This window comes from Ovis canadensis, chromosome 24, assembly GCF_042477335.2.
Source record: "Ovis canadensis isolate MfBH-ARS-UI-01 breed Bighorn chromosome 24, ARS-UI_OviCan_v2, whole genome shotgun sequence".
Classification (NCBI taxonomy): domain Eukaryota; kingdom Metazoa; phylum Chordata; class Mammalia; order Artiodactyla; family Bovidae; genus Ovis; species Ovis canadensis.
Window position 1 is genome coordinate 25,471,115 of NC_091268.1, and position 12,303 is coordinate 25,483,417.

The 12,303-nt window shown below is 48.8% G+C and overlaps 1 protein-coding gene across 4 annotated transcripts in view; it reads right to left on the reverse strand.

Annotated features, from left to right (window-relative positions):
- LITAF (lipopolysaccharide induced TNF factor) overlaps positions 1-12,303 on the reverse strand; it is a 77,299-nt gene that overhangs the window by 14,822 nt on the left and 50,174 nt on the right. Inside the window, exon 2 of one of the 4 annotated variants that reach the window (XM_069569966.1) lies at positions 9,350-9,612. The exons of the other annotated variants lie outside the window; for them this stretch is intronic. The gene's annotated coding sequence lies outside the window, so the exon portion shown is untranslated. The remainder of the gene's footprint in view (positions 1-9,349; positions 9,613-12,303) is intronic. 4 annotated transcript variants of the gene reach the window in all.

Below are 12,303 nucleotides of genomic sequence, written 5' to 3' on the forward strand. Positions count from 1 at the left end.
AGGTCACCCTAGACAGGGCAGAGGAAGCAGAAGGTCTGTAAGGGAAACAAGAAACACAGTTCTGAAGGCCCCTGTGTGTGGGGGGGGGGGGGGGGCTGGGGGTCTACAGTACAGGAGGAGTTAACCAGAAGGACCAGGACATCTCTGCGAAAACAGGTTTAGGGTTTAAACCTGAGACAGACTGTGAAAAGCGGTTAAAGTTCATAACTGTGTCAATTTCCTCTGCTACCCAGAAACAGAATAAGTGGGCGGGGAAGCTGGCCACAGACTTCAGCCCAGGACAGGTCTCTACCAGGCTCACCTCTGAAGTCGGCTGATGTCCCCTCTAGGCTGTCCCCCACCAGCCGCAGCCCCCAGCCCCTATCTGTGGACTAGGCTGGAGGAGACCCAGCTGGGAGAACACAGTCGCCTGGGGCTTCCAGGTAATTTACATCCGTACTGACCATCAAGGACTCACTGTCCCTTCCTGTGTCAGGAAAGGCAGCCCCCGGAGCTGCCCGCACCACTTATTATGAAAAATGAGTCATATTTAAAAAACCACAAGGGCAGAAAGCATCTCGGGGGTGGGGGTGGGGGATCCAGAAAGTCTAAAACAGCACACTCGGCCACAGCTGCAAGCAGAGTGCTTTGCGAGGGGAAAGGGCTTCCCTGATGGCTCAAACAATACAGACTCTGCCTGCGATGCAGGAGACCTGGGTTCAGTCCCTGGGTCAGGAAGATCCCCTGGAGAAGGAAATGGCAACCCACTCCGGTATTCTTGCCTGGAAAATTCCATGGACAGCGAAGCCCGGTGGGCTACAGTCTATGGGGTAGCAACGAGTCGGACATAACTGAGTGATCGCCTCTCTCCTCCAAAAGGGAAGAAACTCGGCTGGGAATTGTGAACTGTGCTGTTGAGGGAGAACATGCAGGAGGGAGAAAGCTGGGGGGAGGCGGGGTTCTTTCCAAGACATCTCAAGGAAGGAAGGCCCTGGGTTGCTGTTCTGGAAAAGAACACCCTCCCACCCTTGCCCCCTTTTATTAGGCGTCATCAGCTTCCTTGTAGTCATGTCCTATTTTCTGGAACTTTAGGACACTGTCTCTCGGGAACATGGCTTTTGGATCAAACAGCCACATAAACACGCTCATAATTCTGCAAAGAACAAGAGCCAACAGCCTAGAATGGGTTGTGTGTGTTTTGTTTTGTTTTGTTTTTTTTTTAAGAAAAAACATAACCAGCTGCTTCAAAAGCTTTCTAAATAAATTCCACAGCCTGCTTTCTTCCCCAAGGCCCCAGGCCAGGAAATGCCACTTCAGTGAGTCTCCATTTTTTTCTTGGCCCCCCTCTCGCCATCCCCCATTTCTTATTTGATTTCCCCCAAGATCAGGAGGCCCACCGAGCCACCCACTTAACCACCCTTCCAGAATGGGTGGTCGTTCAACTGGCCTCCATCCGCTTCTCCTCTCCCTGACAATGTGAAACGCTTAAGGGCAGACGGACATACAGACACAGACAGACACATGCAGACAACCCTCCACTGCCACCAGAGAACACTTTATCGCTCCAGAGCACAACTCCATGGAAGACATGTGGGACAAACTGGAAACCACAGGAAAGCAACTCTGAGTTTAACAAAACAGCAAAGCCACAGTTCTGCCACAAAAAAAGCACAGCCTTGAGAATCCTTTGGTTGCCCCCGGGTGGCTTGGGTACAGGCCTCTGCAGAACTCAGGTTGCCATAGTTACGGGGAGCTTTGTGGGGGGAATAAAGGCACAAACAAGGGGGTCTCCCTCCTCCCTCCCCAGTTGTTTAACTTTGTTATTAAGCCCCTGAGAGTGGCTTTTCTCGACTGTCCATTTAAAAGGACACATTGAAGGGGACTCTCCACCCACCTTCCATCTGCCCCCACAGGAATCAGGGAAATGTTAAGGGCTGGAGATTTCTCTTCACACCATCTCAGAATGACTCTTTTATTTAGCTCCTTCCAAATCCAGAGAGAGGCATTTCAAACTCATTTTTTAAACATGGAAAATGTGACTGGGGCTGGCCTCCCGGGCACGCGACCCATGTAGTCCCACGGGACCCTATGGGCACAAGGGCCTGCCAAGCTCAGTTGAATGCGGCCGCCATCCTGAAATTCCAAATACTTCTTGAACCGGGGGCCCTGCCTTTCCATGCTGCACTGGGGCTGAATGTTATGTAGCTGAATGCGACCACTAGTTATAAAAAGGAGGCATTTCTGAGGCACGAAGAGATGCATTCCTGGAGCAAGAAGAACCAGGCTTGACCTTGGAAACTGGCCCGTGACCAGCTGCACCAACCTGGCCCCCATTTTCTCATCCACAAATATGCCTATTGGAAGTCTGGGGGTCCCTAACTGAAAACATCCCTTGTTCCAAGTCTCAGTGATTTGCTGGGTGGGTGAAAGTTACTCTCTTAAATGGTCAGGGAGGGTTATACCGCTATTTATTCCTGGGCCTACAGAAGTGAGTCTGGGAGTAGCTCATTCATTGAACCCAGTTCAGAGCAGGACTTCCCAATCTTGCTTTCATAACAGCTGCCTCCCCTCTTTTCCTCTCCCCCATCCTCAAGGAAAAAAAAATAAATTAAATTCAAATTCAATTAACGAATTTGAATATAATTTAATTTCCACCTAACAAGAGAAATTAAATACAAAGAAATAAGACTTGGTTGGGCAGGGTTGAGTTTTGGAGGGCCACACATCACTGTGATATCTAAGTTTTTTTTTTGCCCCCTCTCTCCTCCCCTAAGAACTGATTTTTCCTCATAGGTCCTCACTGAGAACCCACTATTTGGAAAGAGGTATTAATATTTGAGTATCCCCAATCACCCACATTTATTCATTGAGTCCTTCTGATACGTGACCCCTCTTTTCTTGGTGTCATAAATGCAATTGTCCAAACTCATTCCTTTTACCGACCAAGTCCTAGGGTCCTTGACATCTGCGTGTTCTTTTCCAGGCAGGCCCAGCCCTCGTGCAACTTCAATCTCATGAGCCATGAGGAAGGGAGGTAGATGGAGAGAGGGGGGATCAGCCGGGGGGACACTCCCTTCTGCTGTACGGGGGCCAAGCAGGGCTGGGCTCACTGGCGTCTGCTTCCTCCTACACTGGCCACTCCTCTGGGTCTTGAATCTGCTGGGTCCTCACCCCAGGAAGAAGGTAAAGGGTGCTCAGGGGTTGCAGATAAGCAGGCTTATTTTCACATCTTTGAATACAGAGGTTCTACCTGGCTGAGCAGTATCTACTACTCATACCCCAACCACCGCAGATTCACAACTGCATTAAGATGAACCATAACGGGCTCTTCCTTTACTGCAAGGGGCCCTGTAATTCACATCCTTACCTGCCAACATCCCATCCCCACAACACTGAGTCAGGAATGAAAAATTACAATACCATCAACCTGTTTTACAAATGAAAAAACTAGGTAACATACAAGGGAACTCCCATAAAGTTATCAACTGCCTTCTCAATGGAAACTCTACAAACCAGAAGTGAATGGCATGAAATATTTAAAGTGATGAAAAGCAAATAAATTAAAACCAGGAATACTCTACTCAGCAACTCTCGTTCAGAGTTGATGGAGAAATCAAAAGCTTTACAAACAAGCAAAAGTTAAGAGAGTTTAGTACCAACAAACCAGCTTTACAACAAATACTAAAGGAAGTTCTCTAGGCAAGCAACACAAGAGAAGGAAAAAACCTACAAAAAGTAAACCCAAAACACTTAAGAAAATGGTAATAGGATCATACATATTGATCATCACCTTAAATGTAAATGGATTAAATGCACCAACCAAAAGAGACTGGTGGGATGGATACAAAAACAAGACCCATATATATGCTGTCTAAAAGAGACCCACCGCAGAGCCAGGGACACTTGAGAGATGAAAAGTAAGAGGATGGGAGAAGGTATTCCATGCAAACGGAAATCAAAAGAAAGTTGGACTAGCAATACTCATTATCAGACAAAATAGACTTTAATACAAATGAAAACACTGGGCACCCAGAGAGGTTGAGCATCTTGTCCAAAGTCACACAGATGAAATTGGCAGGGTTGGGGTTAGAACCCATGCCCCTCGGACTCTGGAGCTCTTTAGAACTCACCAAAATACCTCCCAGGCTGGGAGATCCAGACACAATCAGCAACTCATTTCACACAATTTACTCCTCAAAGAAATGTGAAAGGAAAATCAATTGAACCCGAGGTGACAGGTCACCTCTTTTTTTCTCTACCTCACTCACACTTCTGAAGATTAATTTCCAGACTTTCACACCACATACCCAAGACAAGATTCTAAAAAAACACCTGCCCATTTATGGACTCCGGGGCTTCCCAGGTGGCGCAGTTGGTAAATAATCCACCATCAATGCAGGAGATGCTGAAGACATGGGTTTGATCTTTGAGTGGAGAAGATCTCCTGGAGGAGGAAATGGCAACCCACTCCAGTATTCTGGCCTGGAAAAGCCCCTGGACAGAAGAGCCTGGCGAGCTACAGTCCATAATGTCGCAAAGAGTCGGACATGAGTTAAGTGACTGAACAATAGCAACAACAAATTAAGGACTCCCAACTAATTTTGTCACTGAGGACTTTCAACTCAAAATGATCTGCTTCTTTAATGATGATCAGGGGTCCAGGAGTCACTGACCAACCTACAGTAGATATCCACAGAGCAATTCCTGCTCTTTTGGGAGGAGGCAAGCAATGGGGATTCCCTGGTAGCTCAGCTGGTAAAGAATCCGCCTGCAATGCAGGAGACCTGGGTTCAATCCCTGGGTTGGGGAGATCCCTGGAGAAGGGAACGGCTACCCACTCCAGTGGAATAGCAAACAGTCAGACATGACTCAGCGATTTTCACTTTCACTTTCAGGCTTCCCTGGTGGCTCAGCAGTTAAGAATCTGCCTGCAATGCAGGAGACGCAGGTTCGATCCCTAGGTCAGGAATATCCTGTGGAGGAGGGAATGGAAACCCACTCCGCTATTTTTGCCTGGAGAATCCCATGAACAGAGAAGCCTGGCGGGCTATGACCCATAGGGTCACAAAGAGTCAGACGTGACTGAAGAGACTTAGAGCAATGAAGAGGTGATCTCAGAATTCTGAGATGCCATATCTGTTTAATTTTTATTTTTTGGCCATGCCATGCAGTATGTGGGATCTTAGCTCCCCGGCCAGGGATCGAACCCACACCACCTGCAGTGAGGGCACAGAGTCTTAACCACTGGGCCACCTGGGAAGTCCTGTGAAATTCCACATCTGTTTAAAAAACCACCTGGAGCTGAGATACCTCTACCACCTGCTGCAGCTCCCAGGGAAGAGAAAGCAAACGCCACGCCATCTGAGTCTCAGATTGGGCTTTTTAATATCCCCTCTGTTGAAAGACAGGAGGAAAAAGCCCTCAAAATCCTGGAGAGAAGCCATGCCGACGGGCCCAGCCATCTTCTCTCCTTGAGCTGCGATTAATGAATTGATCCTGAAACCTCAAGACGCAAGAAAAAACTCCAAGTCACTTTCAGCACCAGATTTTTTTCCTAAAAATACTTGGCCTAAACAGTCTTAGAATTCCCCGAAACACTCCAGTGGAGCTCACTCAAGCTCTGGGAGTCAACTTACTCTGTGACTGTACAGGTGTTCAGTGAAGGGCATGGGGGCCCAGCCTGGCAGTGTTTGCCTGGAATCCTAACTTCAGAAGCAGGGGCTGGACTTCCAGGAAGCCTAGAGATGGTCAGCCAGCCAGCTCGGTCACTGATATGGCAGCTGCAAAACATCGCTGGGATGGACCTCAAAAACACGACTTCGAGAGAAGTCAGACTCGAAATCATCGTATGATTCCATCCATTTATACAAAACGTCCAGGATAGGTAAATCCAGACAGAAGACCAACTGGGGGTGCAGGGGTTGGGGGAGCAGGGTGAGGCTGCTGGGAGGGAACCAGGACGGGGTTTCTTTCGAGGGTGATGAAAATGTTCTGGAACTGTGATGGTTGCACAGCGCTGTGAGTGGACTGCATGCCGCTGAACTGTGCACTTTCAGATGGTGAATTTTACTGTTTGGTGAACGTGAGGAACAACAACAACAACGTTAAAAAACAAAGAAGAAAAGGCAGTGCCAGCAGAATTTCCTGACAGCCCACTGGTTAGAATGTGGTGCTTCCGATGCAGGGAGCATGGGTTCCACCCCTGATCAGAGAACTAAGATCCCACAAGCCATGAAGCAAAAACTAAAAAAAAATAAAAAGAAAAAGAAAGAAAAAAGGCAGTGCCAGAAATCTCTACAGTCTCCATATTACAAGCCAAGGCCTGTAATTTAAGCTCCAATCCACTGGCCTTAGTTCAGCCATCCAGTGGCTCGTTTACTTAGAAGAAACCACTGGGGTCTTTCAGATAGCTGCCAATGCGTCTCCCAGTTAAGGTGATCAAAGGTCCTGGGTCGCCCAGAGGTTCTCAGGACATGCTGCGCTGCTACTCCGCACCCTGCCCCTCTCCCTTCACCTCCCACCACAGATGCAAATCTTTGACGTGTCTGCAGCCTTGCTTGGATGGCCCCAAATGAGCCCAGAACATGCTCTTTCCTCTTTGCCCCCTCTCACCCCCCTGCCGGCTTCCTTCCTTCCCCACAGGTCTGCTAATTCCTCTCACCCATCATATCCTTGCTCGCCTGTCCTCCAAGAGGCGATCTCTGGCTTCCCAGGGAAGAACTAATTCCTCCCAAACCTCTCTACATGGTGCAGAAATCAGTGGTGCATAGTCTGAAGCCAGATGGCCTGTGGTCGGTCGCCTTTGAGTTCCCCGGAGCACGACTTTGGTGCCTCAGTTTTCCCATCTGTGAAATGGGCGCACTCGCAGTTTCTTCCTCACGAGGCTCTTAGAAGAATTAAATGAATCCACCTGTGACAAGGACCCAGGGCAGTGAGAGACATGCATGCCCTTAGCAAGTGCTAGCTGTCATTACACATATTTCTCTGTTCTACTTGTCACAGGGATTGAAATTTATTAACATCTGCACCCTCAGCGCTCAGAACTAAGCTCAAAACATGATGGGTGCTTCGCAGGGTGACTCACTGTCCCAGTTTACCCAGGATGGAGCAGTTTCCCCGGATACAGGAGTTTTGGTACTTAAACTGGGAAAGTCCCAGGCAAACCAGAACAATTTGGCCACCCCGATATTCCCACATATATTTGGAGATGATACCTATGCATAAGAAGGACACCAAAACCCATCTTGGATGGCATCCAGATTTGGAAGTATACATAAATGGAAGGAACTTAACCTTAAGAGCTTCAACTTAGAATCTAACCAAAATAAAGCTTTTTAAATAGAAAGATGTTAAAAGATTCTGATGCTGGAAGAAAGTGAAGGCCAAAGAAGGGGGCGGCAAAGAATGAGATGTTTAGATAGCATCAGTGACTCAACGGACATGAATTTGCACAAACTTCGAGAGCTAGTGAAGGACAGGGGAGCCTGGCACGCTGCAGTCCATGGTGTTGCAAAGAGTCGGACAGGACTTAGCGACTGAACAGCAACAGATAGGAAGATGTTACTAACAACAGACCTCAGTAATAGATGGTCCTCACAGTTCAAGGTAGTGTGAGGATCTGGCAGAAGCGTCAGCAAATATGCTCCAGAACTAGAATCACTTAATTGGTCTGGAATCCTTTGTTTCCTCCAGAGTTCTTTGGAGAGAGTGATACCTCTTCTCAACAGGGATGTCAAGGCGCAAGATCAAGATGTGGGCACAAAGAACTTGAAAAGGGAAGCAAACATCAACAAGATAAAAACAGAAAGAAAAAAAAAGCCACACCCTCCAAACTTCAAGATTAGTTGATTTTTTTCTCTTCAATGTAAGTTTCATCTTGGGGCTCTGGTGAAGGGGTGCACATGGATTCTGCCAACAACCACTCCCAGTTCTGGCTGGGATTTCAGAAGAGAGTGAGGAGGGGGTGTTACCCTCGGCTCCACCATCCACCCAAGATCTGGACTCTGGGCAGGTGCCTCACTGCCACCAGCCCAAACTCAGTAATACCTGTCACTCCACATTCATCACCTGGTCCTTGGTGTGGCTCTGAAGCCACTTCATCTAACCCAGACGGTGCGTCATGCAGTCTCCAGAAATGACAGTCTTTCATCACGGGTGTCAAGAAAATTCGGAGACTAACGAACTTCTACCCTGAGACACCATGAACGTCAGCAACTGCTGCTGACATGCGTGGACAGGAAGAAGGGGGACAGAGTTCACACTGCCGCAGGCACCTCCACCCTCAGTGCTTTATAACCAGCAAGGATGGGCGGGGGGAGCTTGGCAGAAACTAGGGGCTTTAAGGAGCCTTGGGTGATTTTCTTCCTTCCCAACTCCAATTCTTTCTGGTGAAATGACCGACAGGCAAGCGGGGTCCAAAAACAAAGGACAGAGAGGTGACTCCTGATGCTGAGTAAATTCTCCCTAGGCAATTGCAGAAGACACACGGGCTTGACTGCCAACTCCAGTCAGGAACTGACCTGGTGGAGAAGCGTGGCCACTGAGCTCAGAGATGTTACAGGTGGGATGTGTGTGCCTGGTACCTGATACCGCTATGTGTGGGGTTTTCAGAAACACCTGCGTGGGTCCTGTTATTCACAAGCATGGCTGGGTACCACCCATCTCTAAGAGGTCAGAGGGAATGACGTGGACCACAACCTTCATACCCAACCATGATCTGGGGAAAAGAGAAGACACAGAAGAATGTGAGCAAGTGCGGCACATAGAGGGGAACACAAAGGGCCCAAAGAAAGTTAAGACCATAGGATTTTTTTTTTTTTTTTGGATGATAGGACTTTTAAGACAAGTCGAATATTTAAGAGCAAAAACCTGGAGGGCTTTTCTGGTGGCTCGGTGGTAAAGAATTCGCCTACCAAATGCAGGAGACACAGGTTCGATCCCTGGTCCGGGAAGATCCCTCGTGTGGAACAACTAAACCCGTGGGCCGCAACTTCTTAGCCTGTGTCTACACCCCGGGAGCCACAACTACAGAGCCCATGTGCCCGCGCTCTACAACAGGAGAGGCCACCACAGTGAGAAGCCTGCACATCGCAACGACAGCAGCCCCCACTCCCCACAACTTGAGAAAAGCCAGAGGAGCAAACGAAGACCCAGCACAGCCAAAAAGAAAGAAAGAAAGAAGCGCACAACCTCAGTTCAAAATCCAGCTCTTGTCACTTCTAGGCTGTGCGACCGTGTTTCATTTCTCCATGCCTCGGTCTCTTCATCAGGAAAATGGAATTATAATCGGACCCCCACCTTCACAGGGTTGCATGTGCTCAGAACACTGGGCACTTGAGTCATTACAAAAGCATTAGATTTAACTACTTACAGGGAGGCGGAATCGAGTCCAGGGAGGGGGAGGTTGCTTGCTCGCAGTGACACAGACGGGCAGAAGGCAGAATGCAGATCCCTTCACACCATGCTCACCCCTTCTCAGGCCACTTCCTTCACACCTTTACTTGTTTGTCCAAACCGCCTACAGTTTGATCCTCCCACCCTCACCCGGACTGGAGAGGGTAACACCCTCTAAAGTTGTCCACATCCTCATCACAGAAGGCTCATTCCTGGCAGCTCAGACGACAAAGAATCCGCCTGCAATGCAGAAAACCTGGGTTCAGTCCCTGGGTAGGGAGGATCTCCTGGAGAAGGGAATGGCAATCCACTCCAATATTCTTGCCTGGAAAATTCCATGGGCAGAGGGGCCTGGGGGGCTACAGTCCATGGGGTTCCAGAGCTGGACACGACTGAGCAACTCACACTTTCACTTTCAATTCCCAGAACACGTGGTTCTTTTTTTTTAATACTTATTTTTATCTTTTAAAGATTTTTTTTAATGTGGACTTTTTTTTTAAAGTTTTTATTTACTTTGATACAATATGTTGTTCAGTCACTTAAGTCATGTCCCACTCTTTGCAACCCCATGGACTGCAGCATGCCGGGCTTCCCTGACCTTCACCATCTCCCAGAGCTTGCTCAAACTCACGTCCATTGAGTCGGGGATGCCATCCAATGTAGCTTCTCTTTTATGCTTTGGGTTTTGGCCTGGAGGCACGTGGGATCTTAGCTGCCCATCCAGGGATCAAACCTGCACCTCCTGAATTGAAAGACGAAGTCTTAACCACAGGACTGTCAGGGAAGTTCCAGAATACGTTGCCTTAAATGGCAAAAGGGACTGTGCAGCTGTGACGAGGTTAAGGCCCTTGAGAGGAGGAGATGATTCAAGTGGCCCCAAGACAACCACAATGGTCCTTAGAAGACGGAGGCAGGAGGGCCTCAAAGACAGAAGAGGCCCTATTGGCTTTGAAATAGGCTCAGGGAGCCATGGACCAAGATACATAGGTGATTGCTAGTTGGTTTTTTCCAGCAGTCACGTACGGATGTGAGAGTTGGACCATAAAGAAGGCTGAGAACAGAAGAATTGATGCTTTTGAACGTTGGTGCTGGAGATGACTCTTGAGAGTCCCTTGGACAGAAGATCAAATCAGTCCATCCTAAAGGAAATCAGTCCTGAATATTCATTGGAAGGACTGATGCTGAAGCTGAAGCTCCAATACTCTGGCCACCTGATGTGAAGAACTGACTCACTGGAAAAGACCCTGATGCTGGCAAAGATTGAAGGCAGGAGGAGAAGGGGACGACAGAGGATGAGATGGTTGGATGGCATCACCGACTCAATGGACATGACTGAGAAAATTCCAGGTGATAGGGAAGGACAAGTGTGCTGTAGTCCACGGGGTCCCAAAGAGTCAGACAGGACTGAGCGAATGAACAACAAAACGAAGAAGCTAGAAAGGACCAGGAGACAGATTCTCTTTCGCCGAGAGCCTCCAGGAGAGCAGCGCCTGGAGTTTCACCCAGTGACACCCATTGTGGACTCCTGACCTCCAGACTGTATGATCATAAACGCGTTGTTTCAGCTACTAGGCTTGTAATCTCTTACAGTAGGCAGAGCAAACAAACTTGCCCACTCCTAGCTGGGTGGCCCAATTCCCACCAGCCCTGCGGACTCCCAAGGGGTCTCTCCCACCCCCACAGCAGTGCCCCCCACCAGAGACCTGAGCCCCTCAACCTCCCACCCTAGCTCCCAGGCATCTGTCCGCCCACCCTCAGCTCAGCAGGAACCCTTCTTCAGGCTCAACCTCTACTTCAAGCCCACGAGAGTGGCCACCCCACCACACCCTGCCACATCCCAGGGACACTGCTCCAGCAATGACCCCTTCTGACAGCCCTGCCCTCTCAGCTGGCTCCTCTCCTGATCTCAGGCTTGCTTGTGCTTAGACAGTCATGTCTGATTTTTTTGCGACCCCATGGACTGCAGTCCGCCAGGCTCCTCTGTCCATGAGATTCTCCAGGCAAGAATATTGGAGTGGGTTGCTATGCCCTCCTCCAGGGGATCTTCCTGACCCAGGGATCGAACTCGTGTCTCCGGCATCTCCTGCACCGGCAGGCAGGTTCTTTAACACAAGTACCACCTGGGAAGCCCCTCCCAATCTCTAAGCTTGTTCAAATTGTTCCTCATTAAAAGGTAAAAACAGGGCTTCCCTGGCGGCTCGGTGGTAAAGAATCCACCTATCAATGCAGGAGACACAGGTTCGATCCCTGAACCAGGGAGATCCCACATGCCATGGAGCAAATAAGCCCGTGCGCCGCAACTACTGATACTGAGCTCCAGAGCCGGGGAGCCACAACCGATGACGCCCGTGCACCCTAGACAGAGCCTGGGCCCCTCAACAAGAGAAGCCACTGCAACGAGAAGCCCGCGCACCACAGCTAGAGGGGAGCCCCTGCTCTCCAAAACTAGCCAAAGCCTGAGCAGCAACAAAGACCCGGCACAGCCATAAATAAATAAATATTTTAAACAAGAAAGGTAAAAATAGACATTTCTCCAAAGAAGACATACGGATGGCTAACAAACACATGAAAAGATGCTCAACATCACTCATTATTAGAGAAATGCAAATCAAAACCACAATGAGGTACCACTTCACACCAGTCAGAATGGCTGCGATCCAAAAATCTGCAAGCAATAAATGCTGGAGAGGGTGTGGAGAAAAGGGAACCCTCCTACACTGTTGGTGGGAATGCAAACTAGTACAGCCACTATGGAGAACAGTGTGGAGATTCCTTAAAAAATTGCAAATAGAACTACCTTATGACCCAGCAATCCCACTTCTGGGCATACACACCGAGGAAACCAGAATTGAAAGAGACACATGTACCCCAATGTTCATCGCAGCACTGTTTATAATAGCCAGGACATGGAAACAACCTAGATGTCCATCA